Genomic DNA, 13,349 nt, shown 5'->3' with positions numbered 1-13,349 from the left:
CAGAGGATGCTGGCATGGGAGCAAGGGACAGAGATGGGAAGAGACACGTTTACATGGAGCTGTCTCCAAAGACTGCAGAGACACTTCAGAAAGCCCACCAGTCCAACTGTCCCACCTCTCCCAGAATGCATTGCCAGTGCCTCTGGGGCCCACCATCTCTACAAACTAGCGACAGCCCAACAGCCTGGACCCCGGCCATCTGCGCTGTCAGGCTGCCACACTCGGCATCCATTCCTTAATATGCCTGGAGTGAGACCTGGAGACAGAACTCTGGTCCTCAGCAGCAGAGGGGTGCAGAGGATGGGGAGGGCACATTAGCCACAAGTCTCAGGACCATAGAACAAATCCCTCCACCATCAGATTGGATTTGGATTCTGGCAGACAAGCAGATGAGAAGATGCTAGGGCAGCTTGACAAACCCATTTGAACCAATAGACAATGGGCACTGAGAACTGTCCCACCCCCACTCCAGGCCCTCTTAAGACAGCTTTGAATCCTCAGGGATGGATCCAGAAGGCAGACCAACATCTCAGCCAGCAGTGGCAACAGCCTGTGTTTTCAGTAGACAGGCACACTGAGTTCTGGTCCAACAAGAGCACTGAGGATTCTAAGGCTTAGGATAATCTTTCAAGCCATTGTGGAAGGTGCTGAACCTTGGAGAAGATAGAACCTCCTTTGGATCTTAGCTCTGGGCATCACTAGCTGATGTGATGGTCTAGTTCGGTGGATCTTTGAACTTGTTTTCTTTAATGTTAAGAAATAGAGACTACAGGGTCTAGTTCTGGTTTGGGGAGTGAGTTCAATGAGGTTAAATGAGTCAGATACACAGCAGATGTGATGTACATGTTCTTCTACCTATTGCTCCTCCAACCTCCTGGATGAGATACCTAGGGAGGGGTCGCCAGGTTCAGCCTTGAAGAACGGTGATAATATAGAGCCCACCCCTGTGCAAAGACAGCCGTTCCATTTGGACGGATCTAGTGGTCAGGATGCTGAAGTAAATCAAAGCCAGCCCCTCCATAATGCCTCAGTGAGCCATGGGCTACCTCCCACCAGCACCATAAGACATGGGCGGAGGAACTGGCATATGCTCACTGTCTCCTGTAATAGCCATTGCTGTCACCATCTGCACCTTCTCCATTCATCCATCACTCCATCCATTGACTCACTGGCTCACTCATTCCATGAGTAACTAACCAGCCTTGACACTGTGACCAGACACAAGCAGGAGGCCTGAGTTCTTTCTGAGTCAGGAACTCACCACAGACTTAGTATCTTAGCTAGGCTTTGTAAACTTACTTTTTTGAACTCTCCTGAGGTTGAGCCAAAGCATAGGAAAGAAGGAACTGCTTTGGCAGTGTCTCTGGAGGGAAGGACATGTTCCTGGGCCTCCAGAGCGGCTGCAGGTTGGTCGCCGAGGGAGCACAGATCTCAGATTCTGATTCCCAACAGCAACTGAACCCACAGCGCACGCCAAGGAGCTGCTCTTTACTCTGAGATGAGCCAGCTCAGCCTTATTTGTAAAGCAGTCCCCAAAGCCTCCACAGGAAGTGTAGTCTCACCAAAAAGAATTCTTACCTTCTCATGTGACCACTTCCCTCTCTCTTAAGAACAGTTCTGAGTTTGCAGTGAGCAAGCCTCCTCTTCCCCCCCACCCCCCGCCTTTACCTGATATTATTTTGGCTTGCTGATAATTACATTAGGTATAGCAACTGATTTTATGATGCTAATAATTATACACACTTACAAAACAGATGGGTCTGGGATCCGGAGGGGGGAGCGTTTATGGACTCGGAAATGAGACATTTTGTAGGTAGGAAATGGATAGTTATTTCCAGGTTTTATTGCTGTGTTCCATGGGCTTCTTCTTAAATCTTGTTGATAATACTTTGCCTGAATTGCCTTCCGTGCATTTTGTAGGGCTTAGCTCATCCATTCAGGGTATGCTGGGAAGAGAACGTGACATTAACGGTCTGGGCTGGAAGAATTCAGAAATGGCACGGGAAAAGTCCATCCACTTAGGAGACACACACACCACAAACATGAGTCTTCCCACCAATAGATGATGAATGGCAGAGGGATAGCTAACTCTGTCCTGAGGCTGAACTGAGTCATAGAACGTGTGAATCAGAGGGACTCTCAGAAAGCAGCTGGTCAGTGTTTTTCAAGCTACGGTTCCCCAGAGCAGAAATAGGGTCATAATCTGGAAGCCTGCTAAAAGTGCAAAGCCTCAGCTTCTGCACAAGTTCAGCCGTCCTTCATTCCAGGTGACTACTGATGACTAAAGCTCACTAAAACTTCCCTGAGGAGGCCTGGAGAGTTGACTCAGTCAGTAAAGTGCCTATCCTGCAAGCACAAAATCTAGCTTTGAATCACCAGCACCCACGTCAAAAGATGTATGTGGTGAACAATTATAATCTCAATCCTGATAAAGTAGTGACAGGAAGTTCCCTGGGGGTCACTGGCCAGGCAGTCTAGCCAAGTCCATGAGCTCCAGGTTCAGTGAGAGATGTTTGTCTCAAAGAAAAATAACGTGGAACAATAAGGGAAAACTCTTAATCTTGACTTTTGGCTACACACACACACACACACACAAAGAGAAACAGACACACACACACACACACACACACACACACAAAGAAGATAGACTAGACATACAGATAGACAGACAGAGAGGAATACAGATGCAGAGAGAGGGGGAGCAGAGCAGAGACGAGAAGGGAAGAGAAGAGGAGAATTGGTCTGATCTGGTCATCTCTGACCTGCTCACTTAGCACCCCAAAGGCTCCTATACCACCTTGAAGAGATCTGGTTCTATCATCACTAAAATTCTTTGCAATACACAAGTAACAGAACCCAGAAACAAGGAAATGTACCTCCCTTTCTTCTAAAAAAATAAGCTCCTGGGTTAAATATTAATAAAATAAAACAATAAATTTCCAGAAGCCATGCTTGGCCTCTCTGAGTCCTATTTCTGCCTGCTCCTAGGTAGTGAGTCCCCCTAACACTTGACCCCTTTGCTTGCTCTGAGTGTCATTCCTTCATTCAGTGGGTCTCTTTGGGTGCTTTGGAAGTAGATTCTTGGGGATACACAGCTCTGGGGTCAAAGGATCTTCCATGTCTTCTTCTTTCTACTATTCAGGACTTAAAGGAAGTTGCGTTGAAACCTGGCCAAGACTCCTTGTTGGATATGTGCATGGCATTTCTTCTCATGGCTCTTGGCTCACCTGCCCAACCAGGTGGCTTTGTTTTATCCCCCTAATTGGGAACACCTCATCTCCAGCCCCCAAACACACCCCTTGATCATCTGCCAGCTGATTGGGATCAGCCTCTTTCACATTCTGTCCCTCTCGGCATCTCCCTCTCTCCCTCTTCAGTCCCCACTAGGTCCCTCTCATAGACACACATTGATAATGAATAAATCTCTTTCAGAGTAGGGAGTGGGCTGGCGTGTCCGTGGGGAAGGCCCCGCAGACATGGACAGGATGGATGGCTGATGGGAGCCGTGCCGTCGGCTCTAATTAACGTATTCTCTGGGCTCCAGCAGGGTTATGGATGAGCTCTGCAAAGCGGCCCACTTAACCTGAGCATCCCAGTCCCAATCTATTACTTTCTCCACTGACTTCAGCCTGGTAAAAAGAAAGGTTGAGTGTGGGCAAAAAGCCAAAGAGCTTACTTTGAGGAGCTCCCTAGAGGTCCCTACCCGCTTGTTTCTACTGACAGGTTAGCCTATGGGACACCTGGGTTTGTCCCCTCAGTAGGCAAAGAAAATACAACCAAATGTGCTTGAAAATCTGAACTCAGTTCATGAACACAGACAGTGAGCTCTGCAGATAGACACAAGGAAATTGTGGGGCTTTTGGCCAAGGCTGCCTCCTATGTCTAGTTGAAGCATCATTTAGCCTTAGCACCAACTCTTTCATTTACATATCGCAGAGAGTCTGTGATCACTTGTGTGTCTACATACCTAAGGGTGTAAACAACCCTACACCAAGAGGCTCTCTAGGATAGAGGCTATCTGGATATCCACAGGTGCCAACATAACGATTGAAAAGGAGCAGCCGGGCAGTGGTGGCGCACGCCTTTAATCCCAGCACCTGGGAGGCAGGGGCAGGTGGATTTCTGAGTTCGAGGCCAGCATGGTCTACAGAGTGAGTTCCAGGACAGCCAGGGCTACAACAGAGAAACCCTGTCTTGAGAAAAAAAATAGATTGAAAATGAGCAGTGACTGACCAAGGGATTTTAGAGGTGACACTGATGGGCAGGCAAGGAGGGCTACCTGGTCGTAGGGCCATAGGAGGATGAAAAAGGTGTCACAGTGGGAACATTTGGTATGTTTTAAGGGAATCGAGGATGCTTTATCTGGATGAGCAATATGAGCACTCAGTACCAAGGAAGGCAGGGTCTTGGTTTATGAGCTCGGACTTTCTGGCAGAGGAGAGCTAGAGCTTACTGAGCAATGTGGAGAGATTGTCCGTGTGGCTGAGAAGGAGGGTTAATCTGTCGTGGGTATGTAGGAAGGGTGCGAAAAGAGACATGCTGTGGTGTTAGCTGTGATGCACAGTGAGAATAAGGGCTACAGCCTTCCATTTTCAAGGGAAATGGTAGAGAAACCGAATTCTAGGGACTCTAAGTATGTGCTCCAAGTTACCAATTACAGATGGATCGTGACATAAATGCCTTCTAACTTCTAATGGGAGGAGGTTGGTATCCAAGATTGTACTACCCAAATTGTGTGACCCAGTGTTCCCAGGTTTATGGTTATCAACCCAGATGAGCTACACCAGCTACAGGCTTCTAGGTATCCCCAGCACAAAGAGGCTGCAGGGACTTTACTCACTCCTGACAACTTTAGCAGCTCATTTAAATTTCATCAGGGAATCCCAACCTGTTAGACAGAAGGATGGCTTCCTGTCTACCCTGCCTCCAATCCTATGGCTGATGGGAGCCATAGCAATGTAGTGAGAAGGAAAGAGATTGAGATCAAAAAGTCCTGGACCCAAAGCCTCTTTACCTCTCAAATTCAGATGAGCTGCCTAGTATCTCTGAGGTATAATGTCCTCAGTCAAGACATTGGTCTACCTACTTCATGAGGAGGTAGTTAAGGTTTCATAGAGTGTGTATAATAGAGCACACAGAAGCCAAAATAAACCATTAAACACAATGCTCATGACTGTTAATATTCTTATACATGAAAACACTTCTAGACCCAGAACAAAGAGCAGGGGCCAAGCTTTGCTGGTAAAGCCTAAGGCTTCATTGTAAACTATAGAGTGGGAGATCACTAAGCCTAGAAGACCTACCTCTAAGAGTGGACGCAGCTGTGTGATGCTGGGTATAGCTCAGCAATCTCTGCCTTCTCCCCTTCTTCCTTCAAACTAGACTGTATATCCCAGCCTCCTTGGTTGTCGCCTATAGCCACACAACTATATTCTAAGCTGTGGAGTGTGAGCATAGGTGACATGTGCCATCTCAAGGTATTGCTCAAAGAAGCATACCACATAGGATCCTTGACTGCTGTTCTCTATCCATCTTCCTAATTGAGATGCTCCAAGAACCTGATGGGCAGCAAAGCCATAGACAGAAGCAGCCTGGATTCCAGACAACTACTACTTAGGCAGAGCATCTTACCAACTGCCGCTGAAGAGGGACAAGCTGGAGAAGCTGTGCTGCTCCACTGAAATCTGGGGAATAACACTAGCCTCCTGATAGAGTCAAGTCGTCCACCTATTTTGGGACCCATAATTCTCACCTGTAAGATTGGCACCTGTCATGTTTGTACTGGATCATGAGTGTAATGATCGAATTGGATTAAAGAAGGAAGTATTTGTTTATGCAAGCAGCCAAGAATGAACTGATGTCAATAGTCAGCACTCTCTTGTGCAATCTACCCTTTGAGTCACATCCTGAGCCCCTCACACATCTCATCCACTTCAAAAATTTGAATGGGGTGACAAAACACATAATATAGTGGCTCTCAATCTGTGGGTTGTGAGTCCTTAGGGGGTCAAACCGTCCTTTCACAGGGGTGGCCTAAGACCATCTGCATACCAGATTGATAACAGTAGCAAAATTACACTGTATGGTTGGGGGGCTCCTTAGAACATGAGGAATTGTGTTAAAGGGTGGCAGCATTAAGAGGGCCGAGAGCTATTGGCACAGGAGGAGGCCACAGGAATTGTTTATTTCCTTCTACTTTCCTTTGGCAAAATAAATAAATCACTTTCCCTGCATCCTACTCCCCCATTCCTCCTTTCCCTCACTCAATATCTACTCATTCAGGCTTTCTCAACTCTTGGCTTGTGTGGTGAAAATTCTGGGATTTGGGGTTCTTCAAAAACATAGAAATATTATAAGAATATGTTTTCATTTTAAACTAAGGTGTGGGCTTTGGGGCTGCTTCAGATTGTCCATAGCAGCTGACTATGATTTGCCTCCAAGTGTAACAGGGGCATCATTTTGCCAGCTGCAGATAGTTTCTGCAATTGTGTATCGTTTGGAGTTTGGGTGTATATGAATGCTAGGGCCCTGAGCGGCAAGGGTTTGTTGGTTGGTTGCTGGGTGTTGCTGGTTGTTGTTGGTTGTAGTTTGTTAACTAGTCATGTGCAAAGAAGAAACAAAAAGAAAAAATTAGATACCCTAACTGCAAATATCAAACGTGTCCCAAGGAACTCAACACCCCTAATCTGCAGGAAGTAGTCTAACAATAACGTCTCCCCATTTCCAATCCCTAGCTTTATTCAGGGATCACTTTCCTTTCTTCTCTACCCTTTTTCTTTCCTATCTAGTGTTAGGGGGTGGAAAGATGAAAGAAAATAGGTAGGGAAGGACAGAAGAGAGAAGAACCCACGAAGTACAAAAGACAAGCTACAGGGGTGGACCCTGAGAGCCCAGCACACCGGTCCTGCTGAAGGACCACACGGAATTCGGAGTAAGCCATCTTTCACTCATCTTTTCAGCAAAGAATCACACAGGGTGGAGGAGTGAAACCCAATGTTGATACATTTGTTGCAAAAGTCAGTAGGGATTCAGACTTCCAAGCACCCCCACACTCTCCTTGGGAAGAGACTGAGAGTGGACACTGGCTACCAAAAGAGTATCAGTATTGCTTTGAGAGGCACTACTGCAGAAGAACATGCATGTACTGGGCACATGAGTGACTACGAGGGTATGCTTAATATGTGTCAATATATGTTCATGCACCTTAAAGATGGTTATGTGTATGTGTATGTTTGGGTCTCTTCAGAGCTGCACACACATATATGCACAAATACATGCATGAGTTTGTGAGGTGTATACATGTGCATATGATTAAGATGTATTAGCACACATACACATCTGCATGTATCTCAATGTGTGTGTGTGTGTTTGTGCATGCACATACATGGTTGGGTCTCTTTAGAGGTATACACATGTAACTGTATATGTTCGTGAATGTGTATGTGTGTGTATCTGTGTGGATGTATTCAAAGCCCTTGCATCCATGTGTGTTAAAAGGTACATGCTTGTGCTTAGATGGATGCATTTAAAGTACATACACACACAGGTGAGTTTGAGTGTTTGAGGAGGGTATGGGTATATGTTCGTGGATATGTTTGAAGACCTCACACATGTGTTTGTGCATATGTGTGAGTGTGTGCATGCCATGGGTAGGAGGTGACAGGAGAGAGCAGCAGAAATACCTCTAGGCAAGACCTTTACACCTCTCCCTTGAGAGGACTCCCTGGAACCGCAGCAAATAAACAATGCTTTTACTCTTAACAATGGCCAGAGCCCCTCCTGAATCTTTAACCTGGAAAATTTGGAGGAGCCACCCTGAAGAAGACACACTCTTTCCTCATCAATATGCTCTGCTGCAGGGTGCGGCAGACTCTGGGCTCAGCTTTGCTCCAGGACCTGTCCCCTTAGCCCACGGAGAGAAGAGGACAGTCTACAGGAAAGAACAAGGGAGTCTTCTTAGGAACAAAGACAGCTTGGAGACCAGATGGGTGGGGGATCTGGAGCAGGAGGGCTGCAGGCCCTGGGAGGATCTCAATTCTCAGCCCTGCAGGAGGCCCACAGAGAATGCGGGCAGCCTGGTGGGCCTGCCAGGTTAGGAACAAGCCCCTGACACAGGGGTTTGCACAGGCGCACAAATGAAAGAGAATCAGAGGAGATGAAACCATACAAATTTCGGGTAATAGAAAGAGAGGAAAAAGATGTGTGCGTGTGGCCTGGGTCTCGGCTCAGAAAGGTCGATTCCAAGAAGACGCTGGCCAACTTTATATTACTTTTCAGAAAGCCAGTGAGCTGAAAAATAACTCTCACCTTTTTTTCTATTATTATTCGTATCTTCAGAGTTTCTTCTTCACATTGTTTTCTGCATCTCACTTGTTCATTTCTCCCCGGCCTGATTTCATTTGGAGATTTGGCCTAGAGCCTGGAGGAGAAGATGGTCCCTCTTAGAGAATGCTTATATTTTGACTCCTCAGCAGCCCCTACTGTTGCTGCCCAGTCAGAGCGTGGAGGCGGGTGGCAGGAAAGGGGCTGTGACCTGATGTAGGGAAGAACAAGGGTAGACAAGTGGCCACAAGAGCCTGTCTGACCTTCATGGTAAATACATGCATGTAAACATGCATGTGTGTTTGTATAAGCCTAAAGGTTTATGAAAGAGCATATGTGTGCCACAGCACATCAGTAGGTTCTTAGGGTGGCAGATGAGGGTGACACCTCCATTTATACATGTTGTATGACATGTGAGGGGACATTTACATCTACACGTGTGGGTGTTTGCGTGGGTTTGCCCCCCCCACACACACACACATCGCACACCAATGCAGGTGGGAGGGATGTGGGGTGGCTCTCCATTCTGTCTCACAACGGCAGTGACTGACTCCTTCACCTTTGCCAAGCTCTGTGAGGCGCAGATGTTGTTTGAACCAGGGAAAATGTCAGCCCCCAGGAGGAGCCCAGCTTTAACTTACAGCCAGCCCCTAGGAAGCATGGCAGTGTATTCTGGGTATTGTGCTCTGGGTCCATTTGCATTTGTTCTTCCCAGTCACTAAGGGCTGGTGGGTGGTGTGAAGAAAGGGGCTCACTTCCTCAGTGCCTACAGCCCCTCCCAGAGTCCTCGAGCTCCTCCCTGCTGTGCCTGGCACCGAAGGATGCCAAGGGGCTGCAAAAACAGAACCTTGATCAGCCCAGCCTTGCTCTCACCACTACAGCAATGGAGACTTGCTCTTTCTGGCCTGCAGTACCATCTTCTGAGTTAGAAGTAGGGGACCTCACACTGCAGAGAACAGAAGCTGGGCATTCACTGGGGCCCAGAATAGGCACAGTTGGATTCTGACCATGGTGCTAGGAACTGTCCTATAAACAATGACAGAGTTGGAGTTATGCCATCAGTGGAATGAAAGGTACAAACGCCCTTCCCTCCTTACAAGCATGCGCCTTCACTAAGCCCCTCAGTTGGGAGCTCTGCCTGACATTCAGCTCTTTCCCGGGGGACCTCAATGGTCTGTGCAGGAAGTCAGTGTGTAAAAAGAGATCCTTCTAAGGGAACTGCACTCCCAAGACCCCGTCATCCAGAAGTCATTCATTAAAACCACCACAGTATTTAAGCAGATGGAGAAGACTTGGTCAGCTATTCACATGAGGGCATAGAGTCAATAAGTAGAAAGGCCAAGTTCAATTTCTGCCAGGGCTCTGCCACCATGGAGGACTCTGCTATGTAGAACTGGCATCTAGAATGGGCAAGCTAGAGGAGACAGTATCCAGAGAGAGGAAGAAGCTGTACCTTACCCCTAGATTTCACCAGATCACTAGCAGACCCAGGTCTAGGACATTCACATAGGGAATGTGGGGTCCCGGGTGTGTCTGTTGCAGGAGGCCCACAAAGTGTCTTCCTAGCCTAACTCTCAACCGTGATAAATGTAAAACCATAGAGTGCCAAGCCATGTGTTGTCGGGGGTGGCAAGGAGATGCTGTTGGACCACGCTGAAGTCACTTAAACTTAAGAGGGTAACATGAATGGGAGCATAACCTGCAGCGTCAGTGACGTTTGAGCAAGGAGATGGACATCAATGGACCTCGAGTAGGTAAATCTACTGCTTTAGGGACCAGAGTCACTTATAGGTGGGCCCAGACAGGATTGCCTGATCTCTTAGTCCTGGAGCATCATGGGAAGCCAAAGGGTCAAGACACAGAAGAGAAGCTACTGAGATAGGACTCCTGTGCTGTGTTGACCCTGCTGTGGGTCTAGCAGGGAAGCTTCTGCCTACCTTCCTGAACAGGACCGGAAGCAACCCACCTGCTGCACTCAGAAGGCTTCGGACAGCCCTAGAGATGGTCCGAGCAAGGAGACAGCCTAGGAACACGCCCTTTTCCTTAGCACCTGGCTTCTAACTGCGGAGACCAGAGTTCCCCACCTTGTAGCTTCACCAATGCTCACAGATGATAATAGAGATGCGTCTTCATATCAGAATCTGTTAAAGAACTTGGGTTCCCATGGCAATGAACTTGGATTTCTAGGGTGAGATTGTCCCACTCCTTTCCACATGAACTAGTGACAGTGGCCCTGTCTCCAAGGCATGTCAAGGAACCAAATGAGGTAATTGATGAATTCATATGACCCCCTGGAGCCTAATTAGTCTAAAATGAACATAATAGCCCTAGCTGTGTGACCTTGTGCAAATTACTTAAACCTTCTGTGTCTCCATTTCCTTATCTAGAAAATGAGACTAATAACAGTATCCACCTCACAGGGTTAAAGGGGATTAAGCGGGATTAACAGAGGATTATGCAAGTTAATATTTATAAGGCACTTAAGACAGTACCTGCTACATTGTGTGGCTTACAGTTATAGCCTCACTGGGATTAGTCTTGTCAGCCCAGCTCAAGGAGGGGTGCTAGCCCATTTCACAGATGAGGACGCTGAGGTGAGACATTGAGTCACCAGCCTGAGACTTGCACCTGAGACTTTTAACTACAAGTCAGGTTCACTGCCCCGTTCAGTGGCTTTTCCTCTGCAGAGACTGCTAGGAGACTCCGGAGTCCCTCTACAGCCAGCCAGGCTTTGCTCAGAGGAGATAGAAACATCTGTTTCTTCCAGACAATAGAGAAGAGTTGAGGAAATGGCTGGTTTGGGATGGCTTTGGCTTCAAGACTTTCCAAACATTTTAAGATTATCAGTCCTCCTCTGGGCCTCTGTCTATTGGTGAACGTGGAGGCTGAGGGTTGGCAGCTGTATTATGGAGAGTGAATGTGTGTGTGTGTGTGTGTGTGTGTGTGTGTGTGTGTGTAATGTGAGCCTGTGTGTCTATGTGTGAGTGTGTGTATGTGTGTCTGTGTATATATGTGTGTGGTATGAGTGTGTATGTGTGTTATGAGTGTGTGTGTATGTGTGTATGTGGTGTGAGTGCATGTATGTGTGAATGTGTGTGGTGTGAGTCTGTGTATCTATGCATGAATATGTGTGTGTGTGTGCGAGTTATGAGTGTGTATGTGTGTGTGCGAGTTATGAGTGTGTATGTGTGTGTGTGTATGCTGTGAGTGTGTGTGTATGTGTGTGTGTGGTGTGAGTGTGTGTATGTGTATGTGTGGTATGAATGTATATGTGTGTGTTGTGAGTGATTATGCGTGTGTGAGGTGTAAGTTGAGTGTGTTTGTGTTTTGCCGTAGTCTGCAAGTGGAAAAACAGGGAGTCCATCACCCATATCATCTCTAGGGCTCGGGTCACAGGAGCATTCAAGAAGGGACAGAATGGCATGACACCTTTCAAAGGATCTCCTGCAGGTGCTTGGCGAACCTTCTCCAGCCACCTTGACACACCCTGTCACAGTCACACGCCCCTACATTCATGGACATACACACACACACACACACACACACACACACACACACACACACACACACGTACACGTACACAGAAGAAATGATCAAGCATCAAGTATCCTCGCGTGCTACTTTATATGGCAAATAATTGAACTGTACCCTTGTGGTCTCGGTGAGGAGTTTCATCCATATTCATGCCTCTCGTTTCCTGTGGAAACAACACGCCAGACATCCCAGCTCAACCGCAAGCTGGAAATCTCAGGCGCTAACTCAGCAGGCTCTGGATCCCCATCTTCTGACTGGAGAGCGTAGATTTAGACTGTGTGTAACTAGCAGGGAGGCTGCCAGTCCTGGACACTTTCCTGGCTTTTGTACCCCTGGTCCCTTTCTCTGCCCCTCTCCCTGCCCTCATGCACTAGCTCTCTGCCTTCTCTTGTCTATTTTCTTCTCTGCAATCCCTCATCTCTTCCTCCTTTCCTTCCCTTCCCACCATTCTCCTGCACAACCTCCTCAGACTCTGTCTCTTGCCTTTCAGGCCTCCTCCAGCACTGGAAAGTTCCGGTCTGCGTTGGGAGTTCCAGTTTCCTGCCTGGCTAAAATGGGGAGGGGTGCAGTTGAGGAGCTGGGAAGCAGCTTCGGAGTGTGCGTGTCTATGAATACCAAGCATGTTAATAGGTTAAAGTAAATCTAAAGTAACATTTGAAAGCAGAGAGATGAAAGCAGATCACAGGCCAAAGATCAAACAATCTAGAGCCACTTCTAAGCCGTTTGCAGCTGGAGGTTATTAGCATTTGAGAGTGAAGAGCATTAGAGGGAGACAGGGGGGAAAGTTGGAAGGAATTTTTGTTGTGGAGATAAAAACTGAAATAAATGACAGTGGAAGGGGAGAACTAGAAAGAGGCTGCCTTATTTTTTTAAAAAAAAAAACGACATTGAGACAGCAGTGGGGAGGAAGCCCAGTATTTTTAGCTTCTCATCCAGCATCAGGGCTTGGTGCTGGCTCCTGAGGCCTCCAGGCTGTCCTCTGTCTCTTCTGGCTCCTCCCCTTCCCACCCTTTCCTCCCCATCTCTACCCTACCTTCCTTCCTTCTCCCATATTCCAACTCTCCCTCCTCCCTCCCACTCCTTTCCCTCCTCCTACCCACTCCTCACCCTCCTCCCTCTCCACTCCAGACTTCTAGAATGGAGGTTTCTGGTTCTTTCCCCTCCAGACATGAGACAGAAGGTCCTTTTCTGCATGGAGAGCGGGGCAAAATTAAGGTGGTGGGGGCTGGGGGAGGCAGGGTGATGCTAGAGCAAGGCTCTTCCTCTGAGTTCCTGGGCATGCCAGGACCTTTACCTGCCCTGATTGAGGAATTCTGTCCAGAATGTTTGAATGGATAGAGCTAAGGGGGTTTGGTTTGGTTTGGTTTGATTTGGTTTGGTTCAGTTCTGTTTAGTTTGGTTCAGTTTGTTTTTGTTTTTGTTTTTGTTTTCTGCATATGGCCAAGCTTAGCTGCCAAGCCCCCAACCCAGTCCTGCCTTTTATGCCACCAAGC

At 47.5% G+C, this 13,349-nt stretch overlaps 1 long non-coding RNA gene across 1 annotated transcript; it reads right to left on the bottom strand.

Annotated features, from left to right (window-relative positions):
* Positions 1 to 1,841: 1,841 nt before the first annotated feature.
* LOC116072616 lies at positions 1,842 to 12,321 on the bottom strand. Its single transcript, XR_004111523.1, has 3 exons — positions 11,971 to 12,321; positions 8,308 to 8,419; positions 1,842 to 1,946 (listed from the first exon to the last, which is right to left on the bottom strand). It is a non-coding gene; the product is annotated as an uncharacterized LOC116072616 (long non-coding RNA).
* Between the last annotated feature and the right edge of the window lie 1,028 nt (positions 12,322 to 13,349).

Source organism: Mastomys coucha, unplaced genomic scaffold (assembly GCF_008632895.1).
Source record: "Mastomys coucha isolate ucsf_1 unplaced genomic scaffold, UCSF_Mcou_1 pScaffold23, whole genome shotgun sequence".
NCBI classification, from domain to species: Eukaryota; Metazoa; Chordata; class Mammalia; order Rodentia; family Muridae; genus Mastomys; species Mastomys coucha.
Note: the sequence above shows the minus strand (reverse complement) of the source record. Positions and strands in the feature narration are given on the sequence as shown.